Source organism: Cherax quadricarinatus, chromosome 4 (assembly GCF_038502225.1).
Source record: "Cherax quadricarinatus isolate ZL_2023a chromosome 4, ASM3850222v1, whole genome shotgun sequence".
NCBI classification, from domain to species: domain Eukaryota; kingdom Metazoa; phylum Arthropoda; class Malacostraca; order Decapoda; family Parastacidae; genus Cherax; species Cherax quadricarinatus.
Window position 1 is genome coordinate 1,078,752 of NC_091295.1, and position 13,693 is coordinate 1,092,444.

Here is a 13,693-nt window from a genome sequence, read left to right on the forward strand (position 1 = left end):
GTACGTGTCCCCTGTGTCACTGGTGGCATGTCCAGTGGTGGTACGTGTCCCCTGTGTCAATGGTGGCTTGTCCAGTGGTGGTACGTGTCCCCTGTGTCACTGGTGGCTTGTCCAGTGGTGGTACGTGTCCCCTGTGTCACTGGTGGCATGTCCAGTGGCAGTACGTGTCCCCTGTGTCACTGGTGGCATGTCCAGTGGTGGTACGTGTCCCCTATGTCACTGGTGGCATGTCCAGTGGTGGTTCATGTCCCCTGTGTCACTGGTGGCATGTCCAGAGGTGGTACGTGTCCCCTGTGTCACTGGTGGCATGTCCAGTGGTGGTACATGTCCCCTGTGTCACTGGTGGCATGTCCAGTGGTGGTACGTGTCCCCTGTGTCACTGGTTGCATGTCCAGTGGTGGTACGTGTCCCCTGTGTCACTGGGGGCATGTCCAGTGGTGGTACGCGTCCCCTGTGTCACTGGTGGCATGTCCAGTGGTGGTAGGTGTCCCCTGGTCACTGGTGGAATGTCCAGTGGCAGTACGTGTCCCCTGTGTCACTGGTGGCATGCCCAGTGGTGGTAGGTTTCCCATGTGTCACTGGTGGCATGTTTAGTGGTGCTACGTGTGCCCAGTGTCAATGGTGGCATGTCCAGTGGTGGTACGTGTCCCCTGTGTCACTGGTGGCATGTCTAGTGGTGTTACATGTCCCCTGTGTCAATGGTGGCATGTCCAGTGGTGGTACGTGTCCGCTGTGTCACTGGTGGCATGCCCGGTGGTGGTACGTGTCCTCTGTGTCACTGGTGGCATGTCCAGTGGCGGTACGTGTCCCCTGTGTCACTGGTGGCATGCCCAGTGGTGGTACGTGTCCCATGTGTCACTGGTGGCATGTTTAGTGGTGCTACGTATCCCCAGTGTCAATGGTGGCATGTCTAGTGGTGCTACGTGTGCCCAGAGTCAATGGTGGCATGTCCAGTGGTGGTACGTGTCCCCTGTGTCACTGGTGGCATGTCTAGTGGTGCTACGTGTCCCCTGTGTCAATGGTGGCATGTCCAGTGGTGGTACGTGTCCCCTGTGTCAATGGAGGCATGTCCAATGGAAGTACGTGTCCCCTGTGTCCCTGGAGGCATGTCCAGTGGTGGTACGTGTCCCCTGTGTCAGTGGTGGCATGTCCAGTGGATGTACGTGTCCCCTGTGTCACTGGTGACATGTCCAGTGGCAGTACGTGTCCCCTGTGTCACTGGTGGTATGTTCAGTGGTTGTACGTGTCCCCTATGTCACTGGTGGCATGTCCTGTGGTGGTACGTGTCCCATGTGTCACTGATGGCATGTCCAGTGGTGGTACGTGTCCCCTTTGTCACTGGTGGCATGTCCAGTGGCAGTACGTGTCCCCTGTGTCACTGGTGACATGTCCAGTGGTGGTACGTGTCCCCTGTGCCACTGGTGGCATTTCCAGTGGAGATACGCGTCCCTATGTCACTGGTGACATGTCCAGTGGCAGTACGTGTCCCCTGTGTCATTGGTGGCATGTCCAGTAGTGGTACGTGTCCCCTATGTCACTGATGGCATGTCCAGTGGCGGAACGTGTCCCCTGTGTCACTGGTGGCATGTCAAGTGGCAGTACGTGTCCCCTGTGTCATTGGTGGCATGTCCAGTGGAGGTACGTGTCCCCTGTGTCACTGGTGGCATGTTTAGTGGTGGTACGTGTCCGCTGGGTCACTGGTGGCACGTCCAGAGGCGGTACGTGTCCCCTGAGTCACTGGTGGCATGTCCAGTGGCAGTACGTGTCCCCTGTGTCATGGGTGGCATGTCCAGTGGAGGTACGTGTCCCCTATGTCACTGGTGGCATGTCCAGTGGTGGTACGTGTCCCCTGTGTCACTGGTGGCATGTCCAGTGGTGGTACGTGTCCCCTGTGTCACTGGGGGCATGTCCAGTGGTGGTACGTGTCCCCTGTGTCACTGGTGGCATGTCCAGTGGTGGTAGGTGTCCCCTGGTCACTGGTGGCATGTCCAGTGGCAGTACGTGTCCCCTGTGTCACTGGTGGCATGCCCAGTGGTGGTAGGTGTCCCATGTGTCACTGGTGGCATGTTTAGTGGTGCTACGTGTGCCCAGTGTCAATGGTGGCATTTCCAGTGTTGGTACGTGTCCCCTGTGTCACTGGTGGCATGTCTAGTGGTGTTACGTGTCCCCTGTGTCAATGGTGGCATGTCCAGTGGTGGTACGTGTCCGCTGTGTCACTGGTGGCATGCCCGGTGGTGGTACGTGTCCTCTGTGTCACTGGTGGCATGTCCAGTGGCGGTACGTGTCCCCTGTGTCACTGGTGGCATGCCCAGTGGTGGTACGTGTCCCATGTGTCACTGGTGGCATGTTTAGTGGTGCTACGTGTCCCCAGTGTCAATGGTGGCATGTCTAGTGGTGCTACGTGTGCCCAGTGTCAATGGTGGCATGTCCAGTGGTGGTACGTGTCCCCTGTGTCACTGGTGGCATGTCTAGTGGTGCTACGTGTCCCCTGTGTCAATGGTGGCATGTCCAGTGGTGGTACGTGTCCCCTGTGTCAATGGAGGCATGTCCAATGGAAGTACGTGTCCCCTGTGTCCCTGGAGGCATGTCCAGTGGTGGTACGTGTCCCCTGTGTCAGTGGTGGCATGTCCAGTGGATGTACGTGTCCCCTGTGTCACTGGTGACATGTCCAGTGGCAGTACGTGTCCCTTGTGTCACTGGTGGTATGTTCAGTGGTTGTACGTGTCCCCTATGTCACTGGTGGCATGTCCAGTGGTGGTACGTGTCCCATGTGTCACTGATGGCATGTCCAGTGGTGGTACGTGTCCCCTTTGTCACTGGTGGCATGTCCAGTGGCAGTACGTGTCCCCTGTGTCACTGGTGACATGTCCAGTGGTGGTACGTGTCCCCTGTGCCACTGGTGGCATTTCCAGTGGAGATACGCGTCCCTATGTCACTGGTGACATGTCCAGTGGCAGTACGTGTCCCCTGTGTCATTGGTGGCATGTCCAGTAGTGGTACGTGTCCCCTATGTCACTGATGGCATGTCCAGTGGCGGAACGTGTCCCCTGTGTCACTGGTGGCATGTCAAGTGACAGTACGTGTCCCCTGTGTCATTGGTGGCATGTCCAGTGGAGGTACGTGTCCCCTGTGTCACTGGTGGCATGTTTAGTGGTGGTACGTGTCCGCTGGGTCACTGGTGGCACGTCCAGAGGCGGTACGTGTCCCCTGAGTCACTGATGGCATGTCCAGTGGCAGTACGTGTCCCCTGTGTCATGGGTGGCATGTCCAGTGGAGGTACGTGTCCCCTATGTCACTGGTGGCATGTCCAGTGGTGGTACGTGTCCGCTGGGTCACTGGTGGAACGTCCAGAGGCGGTACGTGTCCCCTGAGTCACTGGTGGCATGTCCAGTGGCAGTACGTGTCCCCTGTGTCATGGGTGGCATGTCCAGTGGAGGTACGTGTCCCCTATGTCACTGGTGGCATGTCCAGTGGTGGTACGTGTCCCCTGTGTCACTGGTGGCATATCCAGTTGTGTTATGTGTCACCTTTGTCACTGGTGGCACGTCCAGTGGTGGTACGTATCCCCTGTGTCATTGGTGGCATGTCCAGTGGTGGTACGTGCCTCCTGTGTCACTGGTGGCATGTCCAGTGGAGGTACGTGTCCCCTATGTCATTGGTGGCATGTCCAGTGTTGTATTGCCCTAGATACATGTCCAGCGTTGTTCTACAATGGGGACATGTCCAGTGTACTTGTACCTTTGGTGCGTGTCCAGTATACCACACTCCATCAGGTGGGTGTCCAGTAAACCACACTCCATCAGGTGGGTGTCCAGTATACCACACTCCATCAGGTGGGTGTCCAGTATACCACACTCCATCAGGTGGGTGTCCAGTATACCACACTCCATCAGGTGGGTGTCCAGTATACCACACTCTATCAGGTGGGTGTCCAGTATACCACACTCCATCAGGTGGGTGTCCAGTAAACCACACTCCATCAGGTGGGTGTCCAGTATACCACACTCCATCAGGTGGGTGTCCAGTAAACCACACTCCATCAGGTGGGTGTCCAGTATACCACACTCCATCAGGTGGGTGTCCAGTATACCACACTCTATCAGGTGAGTGTCTAGTATACCACACTCCATCAGGTGGGTGTCCAGTATACCACACTCCATCAGGTGGGTGTCCAGTATACCACACTCCATCAGGTGGGTGTCCAGTATACCACACTCCATCAGGTGGGTGACCAGTATACAACACTCCGTCAGGTGGGTGTCCAGTATACCACACTCCATCAGGAGGGTGCACAGTATACCACACTCCATCAGGTGGGTGTCCAGTATACCACACTCCATGAAGTGGTTGCCCAGTATACCACACTCCATCAGGTGGGTGTCCAGTATACCACACTCCATCAAGTGGTTGCACAGTATACCACACTCCATCAGGTGGGTGTCCAGTATACCACACTCGATCAGGTGGGTGTCCAGTATACCACTCTCCATCAGGTGGGTGTCCAGTATACCACACTCCATCAGGTGGGTATCCAGTATACCACACTCCATCAGGTGGGTGTCCAGTACACAACACTCCATCTTGTAGATGTCCAGTATACCACACTCCATCAGGTGGGTGTCCAGTATACTACACTCCATCAGGTGGGTGTCCAGTATGCCACACTCCATTAGGTGGGTGTCCAGTATACCGCACTCCATCTGAAGGGTGTCCAGCATACCACACTCCATCAGGTGGGTGTCCAGTATACAACACTCCATCAGGTGGGAGTTCAGTATACCACACTCCATCAGGTGGGTGTCCAGTATACCACACTCCATCAGGTGGGTGTCCAGTATACAACACTCCATCAGGTGGGTGTCCAGTATACCACACTCCATCAGGTGGGTGTCCAGTATACCACACTCATCAGGTGGGTGTCCAGTATACCACACTCCATCAGGTGGGTGTCCAGTATACCACACTCATCAGGTGGGTGTGCAGTATACCACACTCCATCAGGTGGGTGTCCAGTATACCACACTCCATCAGGTGGGTGACCAGTATACCACACCCCATCAGGTGGGTGTCCAGTATACCACACTCCATCAGGTGGGTGTCCAGTATACAACACTCCATCAGGTGGGTCCAGTATACCACACTCCATCCAGTATACACTCCATCACAGTATCACATCATCATGTGGGTGTCCAGTATACCACACTCCATCAGGTGGGTGTCCAGTATACAACAGTCAGGTGGGTGTCCAGTATACCACACTCCATTAGGAGGGTGTCCACTATACCACACTCCATCAGGTGGGTGTCCAGTATACCACACTCCATCAGGTGGGTGTCCAGTATACAACACTCCGTCAGGTGGGTGTCCAGTATACCACACTCCATCATGTGGGTGTCCAGTATACCACACTCCATCAGGTGGGTGTCCAGTATACCACACTCCATCAGGTGGGTGTCCAGTATACCACACTCCATTAGGAGGGTGTCCACTATACCACACTCCATCAGGTGGGTGTCCAGTATACCACACTCCATCAGGTGGGTGTCCAGTATACTACATTCCATCAGGTTGGTGTCCAGTATTCCACACTCCATCTTGCAGGTGTCCAGTATACCACACTCCGTCAGGTGGGTGTACAGTATATGTCACTCCATCAGGTGGGTGTCTAGTATACCACACTCCATCAGGTGGGTGTCCAGTATACCACACTCCATCAGGTGGGTGGCCAGTATACCACACTCCGTCAGGTAGGTATGCAGTATACCACACTCCAACAGATGGGTGTCCAGTATACCTCACTCCATCAGTTGGGTGTCCAGTATACCACACTCCATCAGGTGGGTGTCCAGTATACCAAACTCCGTCAGGTGGGTGTCCAGTATACCACACTCAGTCAGGTAGGTGTCCAGTATACCACACTCAATCAGGTGAGTGTCCAGTATGCCACACTCCATCATGAGGGTGCACAGTATACCACACTCCATCAGGTGGGTGTCCAGTATACCACACTCCATCAGGTGGGTGTCAAGTATACCACACTCCATCCGGTGGGTGCCCAGTATACCACACTCCATCAGGAGGGTGCACAGTATACCACACTCCATCAAGTGGGTGTCCAGTATACCGCACTCCATCAGGCGGGTGACCAGTATACCACACTCCATCAGGTGGGCGTCCAGTATACCACACTCCATCAGGTGGGTGTCTAGTATTCCACTCTCCATCAGCTGTGTGTCCTGTATACCACACTCCATCAGGTGTGTGCCTTGTATACCACACTCCATCAGATGGGTGTCCAGTATACTACACTCCGTGAGGTGGGTGTCCAGTGTACCACACTCCATCAGGTGGGTGTCCAGTATACCACTCTCCATCAGGTGGGTGTCCAGTATGCCACACTCCATTAGGTGGGTGTTCAGTATACAGCACTCCATCAGGAGGGTGTCCAGTATACCACACTCCATCAGGTGGGTGTCCAGTATACAGCACTCCATCAGGTGGGCGTTCAGTATAGCACACTCCATCAGGTGGGTGTCCAGTATACCACACTCCATCAGGTGGGTGTCCAGTATACAATACTCCGTCAGCTTGGTGTCCAGTATACCACACTCCATCAGGTGGGTGTCCAGAATACCACGCTCCATGAGGTGGGTGTCCAGTATACCACACTCCGTCAGGTGGGTGTTCAGTATACCACACTCCATGAGGTGGGTGTCCAGTATTCAACACTCCGTCAGGTGGGTGTCCAGTATACCACACTCCATCATGTGGGTATCCAGTATACCACACTCCATCAGGTGGCTGCCCTGTATACCACACTCCATCAGGTGGGTGTCCAGTATACCTCACTCCATCAGGAGGGCGTCCAGTATACCACACTCCATCAGGTGGGTGTCCAATATACCACACTCCATCAGGTGCGTGTCCAGTATACCACACTCCGTCAGGTGGGTGTCCAGTATACCACACTCCATCAGTTGGGTGCCCAGTATACCACACTCCATCAGTTGGGTGTCCAGTATACCACACTCCATCAGTTGGGTGTCCAGTATACCACACTCCATGAGGTAGGTGTCCAGTATACCTCACTCCATCAGTTGGGTGTCCTGTATACCACACTCCATCAGTTGGGTGTCCAGTATACCACACTCCATGAGGTGTGTGTCCTGTATAATACACTCCATCAGGTGGCTGCCCTGTATACCACACTCCATCAGGTGGGTGTCCAGTATACCTCACTCCATCAGGAGGGCGTCCAGTATACCACACTCCATCAGGTGGGTGTCCAATATACCACACTCCATCAGGTGCGTGTCCAGTATACCACACTCCGTCAGGTGGGTGTCCAGTATACCACACTCCATCAGTTGGGTGCCCAGTATACCACACTCCATCAGTTGGGTGTCCAGTATACCACACTCCATCAGTTGGGTGTCCAGTATACCACACTCCATGAGGTAGGTGTCCAGTATACCTCACTCCATCAGTTGGGTGTCCAGTATACCACACTCCATCAGTTGGGTGTCCAGTATACCACACTCCATGAGGTGTGTGTCCTGTATAATACACTCCATCAGGTGGGTGTCCAGTATACCACACTCCATCAGGTGTGTGTCCAGTATACCGCACTCCATCAGGTGGGTGTCCAGTATACCACACTCCATCAGTTGGGTGTCCAGTATGCAACACTCCATCAGGTGGGTGTCCAGTATACCACACTCCATCAGTTGGGTGTCCAGTATGCAACACTCCATCAGGTGGGTGTCCAGTATACCACACTCCATCAGTTGGGTGTCCAGTATGCAACACTCCATCAGTTTGGTGTCCAGTATACCACACTCCATCAGGTGATAAAGGGCGTGGAGAATGGTTGGCAGTCTTGCTTGATCCGAGGAATGGGAGAGCATCGCTACATATACTGAGCAAAAGACTATGACAAATATCAAAGCTCTCTTAAATGAACCAGCCATTTAGTGAACCTGTGGGTAGACACGCCATTGCCAGCCATTTAGTGAACCTGTGGGTAGACACGCCATTGCCAGCCATTTAGTGAACCTGTGGGTGAACACTTCCCCACCTGAGGACAGACGTATCCCTGACAGCCCCAGTTGTTACAAACTCGCATCTCAACAGAGCAGATGGTAGACTCTCAGCCTCACAGGTGGTTCCAGAGCCTCGTCTGTCACAGAGAATAAAGTTGGAATATGTTGAAGAGTCTTGATCATGCAGTAGCTACGCACTGTAGCACAGGTGATGACACAGCTACACAGATGAGCTACCGTACCCCAAACATTGGTTGAGAACGATGATTTTGCATCTCCTGTTTCTTAGACTTAGACAGTTATATGATAATCTTCTGGGATCTTTCCTCAGCACTTGACGTAAATATAATTCTGGGCATTTTGCATTAACGAAATTAACTTTCTGAGTTAACTTGCTTGTTTCTTCTATACAGTGGCGATGATACGACTGTGTCTTTTGCCGGGAGAATAAGTGACACTCAGTGGGAGGCGTTGTTCAGAGGCTTCTTCAGTCCAGTACTGAGAACGGTGGAAGACGAGAAGGAATTCGAAGTAATGAGTCTCTCAGCCTGGAGTCGATGTGTTCAGTATTGAACTGAAGAATGTAGAATCTCAAATGTTGTACTAGTGTCTTATCAGTTTTCAAAACCATTTTGGGGCACGTCAGGTTCCCTGTTATCTAATAATATATTATTTTAACCCCTATAATCTACGTTTTCTATAATTAGTATCATATTTACTTTGTTTCGTAAGGTGAAGTCCAGGATCTTTCTTTAATTCATGGTATAACTTAACAAATTTTTGCTGACGGTCGGGAACTAAGGAAACATCCTGGACTTCACCTTACGAAGCAGACACAGCAAATGTGAGATTAATTATGGACACGGTAGATTATACTGGAAAAATAAATATGATGTTAGGAACCAGGGAGAGTCAGACGCCTCTTAATACAAAGTTGTGGTTATGTTCCCCTGGAGTATACCTCTCCAGGTATACTCCAGGTGGGATGTTAACCACTCACCTGACTCTTCTTCCACATGTACCCAGATATAACCATCAGTTTTTGAAAGGATATGAAAAATTTAGTTAAACTGACCGTGAGCTATAGTTCAACAGTTTTATATGTTAGAGAAAGATGTGTCCAGCAGGGAAGATTCATCCGAAGTTCCCATTGTCTACTATGTTTCGCACACTGCTAGTGTAGCACTTCTAGCAGCCTTAGTAAAGTGAATCTTGACAAACTCTTGCTGAAGTTGGAACATCAGACTCACTAGTGAACAAGTTAAACTTATGCCTGAACAAGTTGAACTTATGGTTCAAGTTGTAGCATCAGAATCACTACAGCTGTCAACTTTGACTCACATTAGTGGCAAGCAGCCTACAGAAGTAGAGTGTTACGACGTGGTACAGAAGTAGAATGTTACGACGTGGTACAGAAGTAGAGTGTTACGACGTGGTACAGAAGTAGAGTGTTACGACGTGGTACAGAAGTAGAATGTTACGACGTGGTACAGAAGTAGAGTGTTACGACGTGGTACAGAAGTAGAGTGTTACGACGTGGTACAGAAGTAGAGTGTTACGACGTGGTACAGAAGTAGAGTGTTACGACGTGGTACAGAAGTAGAGTTACGAGGTGGTAGAGTCCTCGTTCTGTGAGTGTTTGTTATCACTCACTGTACTGCCCATCCTCCATTTTCATGTCTGTTATAGGACTGCTCACTATTATTTGGTGAGAGTGATCAGATGGATTTCCCGAGTAGAGAATTAAACTTTGTGTTGTGACGGTTTCCTGCCATGATTGGATGCGGTTTCTGATCTTCTTGTCTGTGTAGTACAGACATATTCTCATGCAACTGGTCCTTTGAACTGAGGAAATAGTTTTTAGTTAAGAAATGGTATGGTGATACCGACAAGATGTGCTACCATCCCCGGGGCTCTCCTCCTGACTACTGCCACTATATAAACTCGCTTCTTAGTTTTCTCTATATTAGAACTAGAGAAGCCAGTGATGGTAAAACATTTCCAGTAAAGTATGTCCTGAACTGTAGCTGAGGGTGACAGATGTTAGCACAGTGGAGGAGTTGCACTTGCCAAGTTAACCCTGTGGGAAGGTGAAAGAAGGTAAATTTCCACTGATTACAGATCACAACAGGCAGCTTCGAGATTGATGTTGGGTACCATCTTTAAGCACAAGATGAACCACGGACGTGATGGTTCACAAGTACAAGATGGACCACAAGTACAAGATGGACCACAGTACAAGATGGACCACAAGTACAAGATGGACCACAAGTACAGGATGGACCACAAGTACAAGATGGTCTCCTGTACAACCGAGAGAGAGCTGGAGAACCTCCTGTGTCGTACACATGTTCCTCTTGATAAAGTTGGACTGTAGGAATAATCTTGCCTAGATAACTGCTTCAGCGAAGGATATTAAATTTACATCACATCTTCTTGAGCTGCTCAAGTTATGTGTCTGTGACGCAGCATGTCTCTCAGAGACTACATTACTCACAGCTGCAGACTGCATTATGTACTCAGGATTAAGAAGTCTGGAGTGTCTTCGTGTCTTGACGGTGTTAAACTTTACTTTAGTCAAACTGCGCTACCCACTGAGACACTTTTCTGAGTCACACCTAAAACAATGTATGAATCTCTGAACTGAGAAGCCACAGAATATTTATTTATTTCAGAATTACTGTTTATGCGATACATTCTGAATGTCCAGAGGACGGACAACATTTCTTGTGAAAAGATCTTTGGAAGAATGAAGTTTTTTGTTTACTGACGTCTGGTAGTAATATAAATAACAGTTATTTAGGACTGTCTCACGATATCTATAATATAAAAAATGAGCTGATAATTCATTCATTTTTTCTCGCTAGACGACTCAATGTCCTGTCAGGCTGGAGGCTTAACTTTAGCTTTGGTGGGATGCGAGTTTGTAAACTAATGGACAGACACACATCTAACCAGAGACACTTTTCCCATATAACCCCGCCCCCCCCCCCATTTAGCAAACCCTTTTTTTGGAGATGCCACTTATCAGCCGTAGCCTACCTGGTCTTTGACGTTTCCTGAAGCATAAGTTTCGTCTTCATTCCAACTGATAGAGGTGTATTTTTTCTGCAGGGAGAGAGATTAAAAGGTGGAACTGAGCATGCGGTGATGCTTGCATCCTCATCTCAGGGATATTAAGAAGGTGTCCAGCATCCCCTAGCCTCAGGCAGATAGCTATGGGATGCTGTCGGTGTGGAAGGGGATGCTGTCAGCGTGTCAGTATTCCCTGATACAGAGCAGAGAATTATGCGCCCTCATCTCAGAGCAAAATGTATATCTGGAGATGGTGAACAGCATCCCGTATCCTCAGGCAGACAGCTACGGGATGCTGCAAAGTTGTCAGGGAATGCTGTCAATGTGGCAGGGAATGCTGTCAGAGTGACAGAGAATGCTGTCAGTATTATTATATTCATGGAGAAGTGCTGATCCTGTAGGGGGTAATACAACACCTGGGATTGGGGAGGGGGAGTTCATTCTTATCAGTAAACAACTATCAATGAGATAATTCTCCCGACACAATACACAACCCGTACACAGGAGAGACGAGGAGCTTACCACGTCGACCGACTTGGATCATGTACAATGTCACACTCAGTGGCCTTCTAAGTTTACAGAATGTGACTTTGTAAATGCTCTAAGTCGGACCGAGGCGTCGTGGTAAGCTGCTCTCTCCTACGTGCGAGTTATTTATGTATTGTTCCCGTCACGGTATTCTGCATTTTTGTTCTCGTGACACAAGTTCCTTGCAAAGCTTTTCAGAAAGTTGAATAAAAAAATAAATATAATAATACAGGTAAACTTGGGAATAACTTTATGTAAATGTTAAAAAAAATACGATAAGGAATTAAATATTCCAATAACACGACGTCCATTTCTCTAATAATTAGTTCTCAAAATATGGATACTGTATGGAGACTATAGAAATACATAGAGGAGACAGTACACTACATAATGAACACTTCAAGTCTCCTGAGCGAGAATATGTATGGGACCTTTGTGAGATTAAAACTCTGTGATCATCAGATGATGCTGGATACTGTCAGCATCCCTATCTCGTCTGTGTCACCCGTCACACTGTAGATGACTGCTAGTGACGCATGAGGTGCCAGGAAGATGACTGCTAGTGACGCATGAGGTGCCAGGAAGATGACTGCTAGTGACGCATGAGGTGCCAGGAAGATGACTGCTAGTGACGCATGAGGTGCCAGGAAGATGACTGCTAGTGACGCATGAGGTGCCAGGAAGATGACTGCTAGTGACGCATGAGGTGCCAGGAAGATGACTGCTAGTGACGCATGAGGTGCCAGGAAGATGACTGCTAGTGACGCATGAGGAGCCAGGAAGAAGACTGCTAGTGACGCAAGAGGTGTCAGGAAGATGACTGCTAGTGACTCAAGAGGTGCCAGGAAGATGACTGCTAGTGACGCAAGAGGTGTCAGGAAGATGACTGCTAGTGACTCAAGAGGTGCCAGGAAGATAGCTGCTAGTGACTCAAGAGGTGCCAGGAAGATGACTGCCAGTGACGCAAGAGGTGTCAGGAAGATGACTGCTAGTGACTCAAGAGATGCCAGGAAGATGACTGCTAGTGACGCAAGAGGTGCCAGGAAGATGACTGCTAGTGACGCAAGAGGTGTCAGGAAGATGACTGCTAGTGACTCAAGAGATGCCAGGAAGATGACTGCTAGTGACGCAAGAGGTGCCAGGAAGATGACTGCTAGTGACGCAAGAGGTGCCAGGAAGATAACTGCTAGTGACGCAAGAGGTGCCAGGAAGATGACTTAGCTAGAAGCGACTGTAACAGACAGTTCTAGACGCTGGTGAGTGTGGTGATGCTGGTGAGTGTGATGATGCTGCTGAGTGTGGTGATGCTGGTGAGTGTGATGATGCTGGTGAGTGTGGTGATGCTGGTGAGTGTGATGATGCTGGTGAGTGTGATGATGCTGGTGAGTGTGATGATGCTGGTGAGTGTGATGATGCTGCTGAGTGTGGTGATGCTGGTGAGTGTGATGATGCTGGTGAGTGTGGTGATGCTGGTGAGTGTGATGATGCTGGTGAGTGTGATGATGCTGGTGAGTGTGGTGATGCTGGTGAGTGTGGTGATGCTGGTGAGTGTGATGAGGCTGGTGAGTGTGGTGATGCTGGTGAGTGTGATGATGCTGGTGAGTGTGGTGATGCTGGTGAGTGTGATGATGCTGGTGAGTGTGGTGATGCTGGTGAGTGTGGTGATGCTGGTGAGTGTGATGATGCTGGTGAGTGTGGTGATGCTGGTGAGTGTGATGATGCTGGTGAGTGTGGTGATGCTGGTGAGTGTGGTGATGCTGGTGAGTGTGGTGATGCTGGTGAGTGTGATGATGCTGGTGAGTGTGGTGATGCTGGTGAGTGTGATGATGCTGGTGAGTGTGGTGATGCTGGTGAGTGTGGTGATGTTGGTGAGTGTGGTGATGCTGGTGAGTGTGATGATGCTGGTGAGTGTGGTGATGCTGGTGAGTGTGGTGATGCTGGTGAGTGTGGTGATGCTGGTGAGTGTGATGATGCTGGTGAGTGTGGTGATGCTGGTGAGTGTGATGATGCTGGTGAGTGTGGTGATGCTGGTGAGTGTGGTGATGCTG

The 13,693-nt window shown here is 50.5% G+C and overlaps 1 protein-coding gene across 3 annotated transcripts in view; it reads right to left on the minus strand.

Annotated features, from left to right (window-relative positions):
* LOC128684418 (uncharacterized) overlaps nucleotides 1-11,159 on the minus strand; it is a 98,165-nt gene extending 87,006 nt beyond the window's left edge. For all 3 annotated transcript variants that reach the window (XM_070093912.1, XM_070093901.1, XM_070093922.1), the window contains exon 1: nucleotides 11,085-11,159. The gene's annotated coding sequence lies outside the window, so the exon portion shown is untranslated. The remainder of the gene's footprint in view (nucleotides 1-11,084) is intronic.
* Nucleotides 11,160-13,693: the final 2,534 nt, after the last annotated feature.